This window comes from Etheostoma spectabile, chromosome 15, assembly GCF_008692095.1.
Source record: "Etheostoma spectabile isolate EspeVRDwgs_2016 chromosome 15, UIUC_Espe_1.0, whole genome shotgun sequence".
Taxonomy (NCBI): Eukaryota; Metazoa; Chordata; class Actinopteri; order Perciformes; family Percidae; genus Etheostoma; species Etheostoma spectabile.
In genome coordinates, this window is record NC_045747.1 from 5,120,119 (window position 1) to 5,127,166 (window position 7,048).

Below are 7,048 nucleotides of genomic sequence, written 5' to 3' on the forward strand. Positions count from 1 at the left end.
ACAATTGTTAGCCATAGCGGCACTTATACTTTGGTGCAGACTGAAATATCTTAAAAACCAATGGATGGATTGCCATAACAGAACTTGTCTTTATGGTCCTGAGAGGATGAATCTTAGAGACATTTCCTCTAGCATCATTAGCAGGTCAAACTCTTCACTTATCTCCGGAAATATTTTAACAACTTCTTGATGACCAACCCAACATTTTGTTACTGACTTTAATGATCCCTTCACTTCTTGTCTTTGTGGTTTTGAGTGAACCACTGGATGGATTACCATTAAATCTGGTACACAGATTCATGTCTTGGCATGTCATGACCTTGACTCCCAATAGTACATCACATCTCTACACTACATTAAAAACTAAAACATAGCCACTGATATTTGATTCAAGTTGTTCATACATGGACTTTTAACAGTAGACCTTTGCTATCCAACAAGTAGATAATAACAGAAATAAACACAATTAAAACAGACAAGAAATTACAACAAAAAACATTTAACTACTTAGTCTACTTAAATTTATGCTACAAGCACAGGAAAATATTGTTACAAATTTACATATGACAAATTTAATCTGCTATTTAGCCTGGCAAAACCCTTTGCTCTCAAAATGCTATGATGTGACGCACAGGGGAAGGAAGGAGCAAAGCGCTGGCGCAGCCGGAAAGCGGCGCATCTGCATGGGGTGGAATCACAGCGTGAGCATGTTAGCATTGTCATTGAAAGCATGTTAGCATGTTGGGATTGGCATCACGTGCTAAGATTGCATCTGTGCAGCCTTACAGAGCAACAGCACACCAAAATTCCAATTTTTTGAATTTAACACTAGGCTAGCCTACTACTACTACTTTAATAAAGTCTCCATCCACTTGACAGCACTTAAAAAAACTCCCTTTTACAGCTAGTTTACCTGTTACTTTTGTTATTTCCTTCTTCCAAAACAGCCACAAGTTGAGTTTTCATTACAACTAAATTATGACTTGTCTGACAACAGCATGCGAAATTAATCAAAGCACACAAGGCCAAAATGCCTTGTAAGTAACCACATTGCAAAGGCTATTTTTGAAATGGAGTCCCAAGCAGTCAGTCAGCAGCTTTTAGCTAACTTCACGGAGAACAATGACGGCAGAACAGCATCTCTGATCTGTTTGTAACTGGTGGGCTACGTGATCTTTGACTGGTCAACTGACTTTAACAGATATTAAGTGACTGTCTTGCTATTTTTACAGACGTGTGAACTCACCACATACAGTTGCCCTGTTCACAGACTCATGCTGCTAAAAGACTGTATGGGGGAAACACTGGAATGGATATTTGGTGTTATTTTAAAAGAATGGAAAACATTGACGAATGAAATGGCCAATTAGATTAATTTAATAGAAGGTGCCTAAACACCGTTCTGGATCGCCGGCCCACTTCAGCCCCTGAATATAAGGAAGATATAAGGACCACAAATCTGATAATGTCAATGTCAAGGCTTGATTTGTGAGAGAAAAATGTGTGTGGAACACTGACTATGTCAATGCACATTTCTTTTTCTAGTAACACTGCCTTCTTTTACAAACTAAAAGATGTAGGAAAAAGTATGTAGGCTATACTAAATTAGGCATTTTCAAATCTTTTTCAGTGGCATGGTGTCCATTTACCAGAGATGTTTCTACCACAAACATGGCTGTTATTACACAGGGTGCATTTTTAGCAGTGTGAAGCACCTTTTTGTAATTGTTTTGTATCTTTTGAACCATTTGGTGTGCTGCTTTGAGCTCCAGGCACCTCACTTTTATCCACCCAACATGCCTTGCAATTTCTGGAGAAATGCCTGTAGCACCCAAAGTGGAAAACAGTTCAACTCTGAGCACAAACATTGTGGCTTTTCCACTATCCAACCGAAAGTCTTCCGGTCTCTATTACTGTGAGGGGAAAAAAAAGAAAATAAGTGAAAGCTTAAATGTTGTTGGAGCAGGGCTAATGTGTTCAAAATAACAGCTGATGTTTTCAAGCGTGCTAAATATGTCCTGTTTGTTCTACATCTACAGTGAAATTAGGGATAAAAGCCTCTTAAAATTTTACTGTTGGCCGGCATTATATATACACATTGTTTTTAATCTTAAATACAACATAATTTCATCTAACCACAATTTAACTGTAAGATATTCATGTTAAAAAGGAGATGAATAGTTCTTGCATGCTATTTTGTTCTTAATGGAATTCAGCCCTAAAGACGTGAACTGAGAATCCCTGATTGGGCTTATTGAGCCGTCGGAGGTTTTCTTGCATTTTGTTGTAGTAAAAGAAGAAAAAGTGAGCAGAGGTTTCTGCTGGCTCTGCATTATCGGAGTGGAGAGTCACGATGAAGTTAGAGTCATCGCCTATCCCAAGGACATGTTCATGTTTAAAAACCCTGCTTGCACTCCCACAGGCTCATGTACTGTACCCAAACTGCTTTTATGAGTTTGCATTGTTGTTTTTGTGTCGACTATTTGTGTAGTTTTGATTGGTTGAAAACAAAAACCTGGAATTAGAGCCTGGTATTTGCATCTTTTGGCCTAGAGTACAGGAAAGGGTTTTTGTGTTATTGATCCTTCATGGATCTGACTGCAGGCAGTACCTCCTACGTTGTTATGTGACTAATACATTCCTTGAGTAATCTCAAAGTTGCCTTCATGCACAGTTACAGACACCTGAAACTCAAAGGCTTGCTTAACCATGCCTGCAGAGTTGGATGACATGGAGCTGCAGCAGTAGAATGAGGTCTTCCCCTGATTGTTGAATAGTAGAGGTTTTCTCCAAAACAAAAGGACCACCAGCAAGAAAAAAAGCATTGCTGATGCTATTGTTGATGGAAACAAGTGAGTCATTGTTGATGATCCATTAATAGTTTCCTGATTTCTTCATTTTCTTTTTTTCCCCTGTTACATCAGTTTAATGTAATCCACAAACCTTTATGACTGATCTTGATTATTTACGTATTAATTGCTACTGATGAAATCTCGTGATGTGTGTGGCTAGAGTGTCACCACATTGTGTTAATCAGCTGCAGTTTTACTTAAGGCTTAAGTGCATAGTTTTTTTTTATAATAATGAATGTCCGATACATTCAAGCCATTGCCAAATGATTTGATAAAAAGCTAATTAAGACTATTGGCTCAAACTCTTTCTGTACTTCTCAGCATGACTTTGTTCAGAAATTGTTGTCGTCCGGGCAGCAGTTATTTATCTCTTCTGAAGAGTCCACTAGGTTTTTTAATTCTCTGTGTCCCCCTTGGCTACTAGAAACTTTGTGGAGGAGGGTGTGCTGACAGAACTGTTGTCTTTACTTCACCAAAGCTTTAATGTGTAAAGTGTGAGATTGTTACTGTGATTGTGTGTAATCTGTCAATAATAGTCGTCATCAATATCCATCTACAAAACAACTACAAAAACTTTACCTGTAACATCAGCCACATAAGACACTGTGCGAAGATTTCTTTTTTTTCCTAGGATAGTCCTTGCGCTTTTTTTTCAATTTCTCGTCAAGACTTAAATGAGAAGCCACTCTAATATCTGTCTGTTAAATATGAAACTAGCACTAGCTGGTTAGCTCAGCTTATGATAAAGACTGGAACTGGCTGTTTGGTAGCTTTGGATAGAGTCAAGCTTCCTGTTTCCCTCTGTTTTCAATTGTTGTGCAAAGTTAACCAGCTGCTGGCTGTGGCTCCATATTTACCGAAGCCTGTATTACTGCAATAATTCCCAATCAAACTAGCCGCTTAGATGTTATATTTGCACCTCCTTTGAGTGACAGCTCCTGGCGTTTCTTTGTCTCACTTTTTGTTGTTTCTCTCTTTGTCTTTCTCACATGTCCTCATTTCACACCAAACCCCTGCAGGCCTTATGTAACCTCAGACAAGCCCTGATTGTTTCTTAAGCTGGCAGCCAAGATATACACACACACACACACCTATAGGCACAGAGCTGCATGGACTTCCAAAATCATGCCTGTGTTCCTGCACCACACTGAGCGGGACGTGGTGAACTCCACAGATTTCTGCTGTGATGATGGTTTGCTGCCCTGCTGTGTCTTAAACAAAGTTGTGGAGTGTCAGTGCCTACAATTTACAATGTCCTAATTTTCCTCATCAGTTCCTATTTCATGGATTTCATATTTCAAGTGCCTGCCATTTCACTTTGCACCTTCTTCCTGCTTCTAACCCCCCATGTGACTTCAGGGCTAGAGAGAGTGTGAGACGAGCTGAGGGAGGAGAGGATTGGGTCTTTCCCCAGGGTTTGCACTCAAGAGACTGCACAAAAATCCTATAATGTATCGTACCAATGGGGACGTCTCATGGAAGAGCTGAAATGGAAAGAAAAGGAGGGAAGAGTGCAGTTTCCCTAAAGATCTGTGGCTGCTTCAACCATTCGATATGTGTATATGTATATATGGGATGCTAAAGCAAATTGGTGCGATTATGCCAACAGGTGGGTGTCATCTGTGTTGAGGTGAATCTCTAATCTGGGGTGTTGTTGTGCATTGGAACAGTTGATTTGAAACTGAGTGGGGGGGAAAAGAGAACAAAGACATGAACGACAAAGAAACTAGAAACTCTATGCATCTCGTTTGATGGGAGTCCAGTCAGGGTCTCCCAGAGGAAGATATACATCAGGACAAAGCAGATTGTTGCCACTTTTCGTCAGGTTGCTCCATGCCTGCCTGCACTGGACTGACAAAGGGAATGCCAGTGCCTTTCAAAACCTTTTTGTGGATGCGCCAGAACACCCTGTTACCTTTTTTTTCAAATCACACCTGAGCCAGGATCAGCAGGGGTTTGCTTGCCTGCTGCTGTATGAGTAACATGCTTCTCATTTTTTTCCCTGGCTGGAGTCATGGCACTCCAGGTGAGTTGTGGGAATAAGAAAAGAAGCGTCCACCTCCATACTTGTTTTGAGTTCACTACATGCATTTTAAGTTTTGGATCAGAGAGGGGAAAAACACGAGGCTGTTTACAGAATTCTCTCACATACTTAAGTAAATCCTCTTCAAAGTAAGGAGGAATTATCACTGACAGCTCACAACAGCACATACATTTTGAGTCTGTTACGATTATATTAGGAGAGTGAGAGCTAATGTCAGTGAAGCTATCAAAGGGATTCAGGGTTTGGAATTCTTTTCAAGGGAATGATGATAAGTTTAGAGTTATTACATTTTTATGAGTTCTCAACTCCCACACTCCCTGTAGGTGAAAAAAAGAAACAAATGAAATGTTGAAACACATAAAACCCAATTTCCTTGGAAAGCTACCAAAGATTACATGAATACCTGCAGAAAAAAACATTTGGGGTTGTGCATTATGCAGTACATTACATTTAATACCTAGATATGAGACAAATCAACAAGAGACTGTGTAGTAAACCTGGCACTGGAGTTAAAGGAAGATGCTGCTTAAGTGTTGCACTTCCTTCTTTTACTGGGGTTTGTGTGTGACTGATATGAACTTTTTGATGTTTGTGGAACTCATGATAAGTTGCTGAAGCTTAGGATTTTAGCAAACTATAACTCAAACTGGGGTTTCCTCAAGTTTTTTTTTAAAGTGACCAGTACAGGGCACATTCTACATAGCTGCTAAAACAGCAAGTTGTTTACAAAAATCTAATAAAATGTTAAGTCTCATGTAGGAGTAATCACAATACAGACACGTTTGCTGTTGCTACAGTGCTGAAAATCCCCTTTCCAAACCTTCACTGTGTCCACACTGACCTGCCCAGTACCCCAAGAAATTACATCCATATTGGTCAATTCCACACATGGTGATTTTGGTCTAAATGCATACAGTTCAGAAAGCAATAAGTCCTTTTTTTATGTAGCGAGTTGGAAATTAATGGCAGGACTATGTTTGAAAAGAAGTAATTTGTCCGATGTGAACTTGACGTTACGGTGAAAAGCTGAAAAGAGTTATGTAAAAAATGGAGAGAGAGAGAGAGAGAGAGAGAGAGAGAGAGAGAGAGAGGCTCATTGGTTTCGTAAAGTTACGAAAATGGTAGGGAGAGATGGGGATTCAAGTTTGAGACTCGAGTCACGCTTAGGTCACACACACACAGTGACTTTATATTTAACTTGAGACTCGTCTTCAAAATGCTTCAGACTTGACTTGGACTCGAGATGCGGTATTCATGAACAATCTTTATCTTTAAGGAAACGTCTCATGAGCTAAATGTTATTCCCCATCCCTGTGACCTACGTAACACGTAATATGTGATAAATATATATATATAGAATATGAGAGAACAAAAAACATGTTGACCGCACCGGAAGCTGCTGTGCCATTCATCATAAGGTTTGACTTTGAAAACTTCATAAAATAAGGCCTATACAAAAGAAGTGATGAATGCAAAATATGTGGTATCAAGATAAAGGATTCCGGCTCAACCACATCTAGTTTTATCAGGCAACTGAAAACGCACCCTGATAGGTTAGCAAACATATTTAGCTCAGCACCGGCCATTGACTTGGGCTCCAGGTCAGAGACTTGTGAGCATCTCTGATGGTCTGACACAGACTCTTCCGACATCAGATAGGTGTATTGGTAGTATACGAAGCGGTTTTACCATTCGACAAGCACTTCTGATGGAGCGTACTGGGGTATGGAGGTTAGGGTGGTGCATTTGTGTCTTATCACAGACCTGCTTCAGCGGTTAAATGAATATAATTTTTCTCTAACCTTACCCAAGTGTTTTAGTTGCCTGACCCTAACTATACTGCATAGTGTACTTGCTATGACCACAATATTTCCATAACTTAAACCATGCTGTAGTTACCATGCAAATGTATTTTAGAAACTCTATTAAAAATGTCAACAATGCGCATTAGAAATTAACATAATCTGGGCTTTTGCTTAATGTTTAAATATTGACGTTCTTGTCTAGCGAGATGGATGTCACATCAAATTGCCATGAACTACTACAAACTACTAGTTTAGTCACTGTTCCATTATCTGTTACTGTGACTATTATTGCCACTATTCATTTCAACCTCAACAGGCCGTCAGACACCGCCTACCAAGAGCCTGGG

General features: G+C 39.7%; 2 long non-coding RNA genes across 2 annotated transcripts in view; one reads left to right on the top strand and one right to left on the bottom strand.

Annotated features, from left to right (window-relative positions):
* Positions 1 to 4,080: 4,080 nt before the first annotated feature.
* The window catches only part of LOC116703147 (uncharacterized), a 7,750-nt gene continuing 4,782 nt past the window's right edge, over positions 4,081 to 7,048 (bottom strand). Inside the window, exon 3 of the long non-coding RNA XR_004335354.1 lies at positions 4,081 to 4,091. This is a non-coding gene — a long non-coding RNA (uncharacterized LOC116703147). The remainder of the gene's footprint in view (positions 4,092 to 7,048) is intronic.
* Positions 6,952 to 7,048, top strand: part of LOC116703148 (uncharacterized) — a 12,481-nt gene continuing 12,384 nt past the window's right edge. Inside the window, exon 1 of the long non-coding RNA XR_004335355.1 lies at positions 6,952 to 6,961. This is a non-coding gene — a long non-coding RNA (uncharacterized LOC116703148). The remainder of the gene's footprint in view (positions 6,962 to 7,048) is intronic.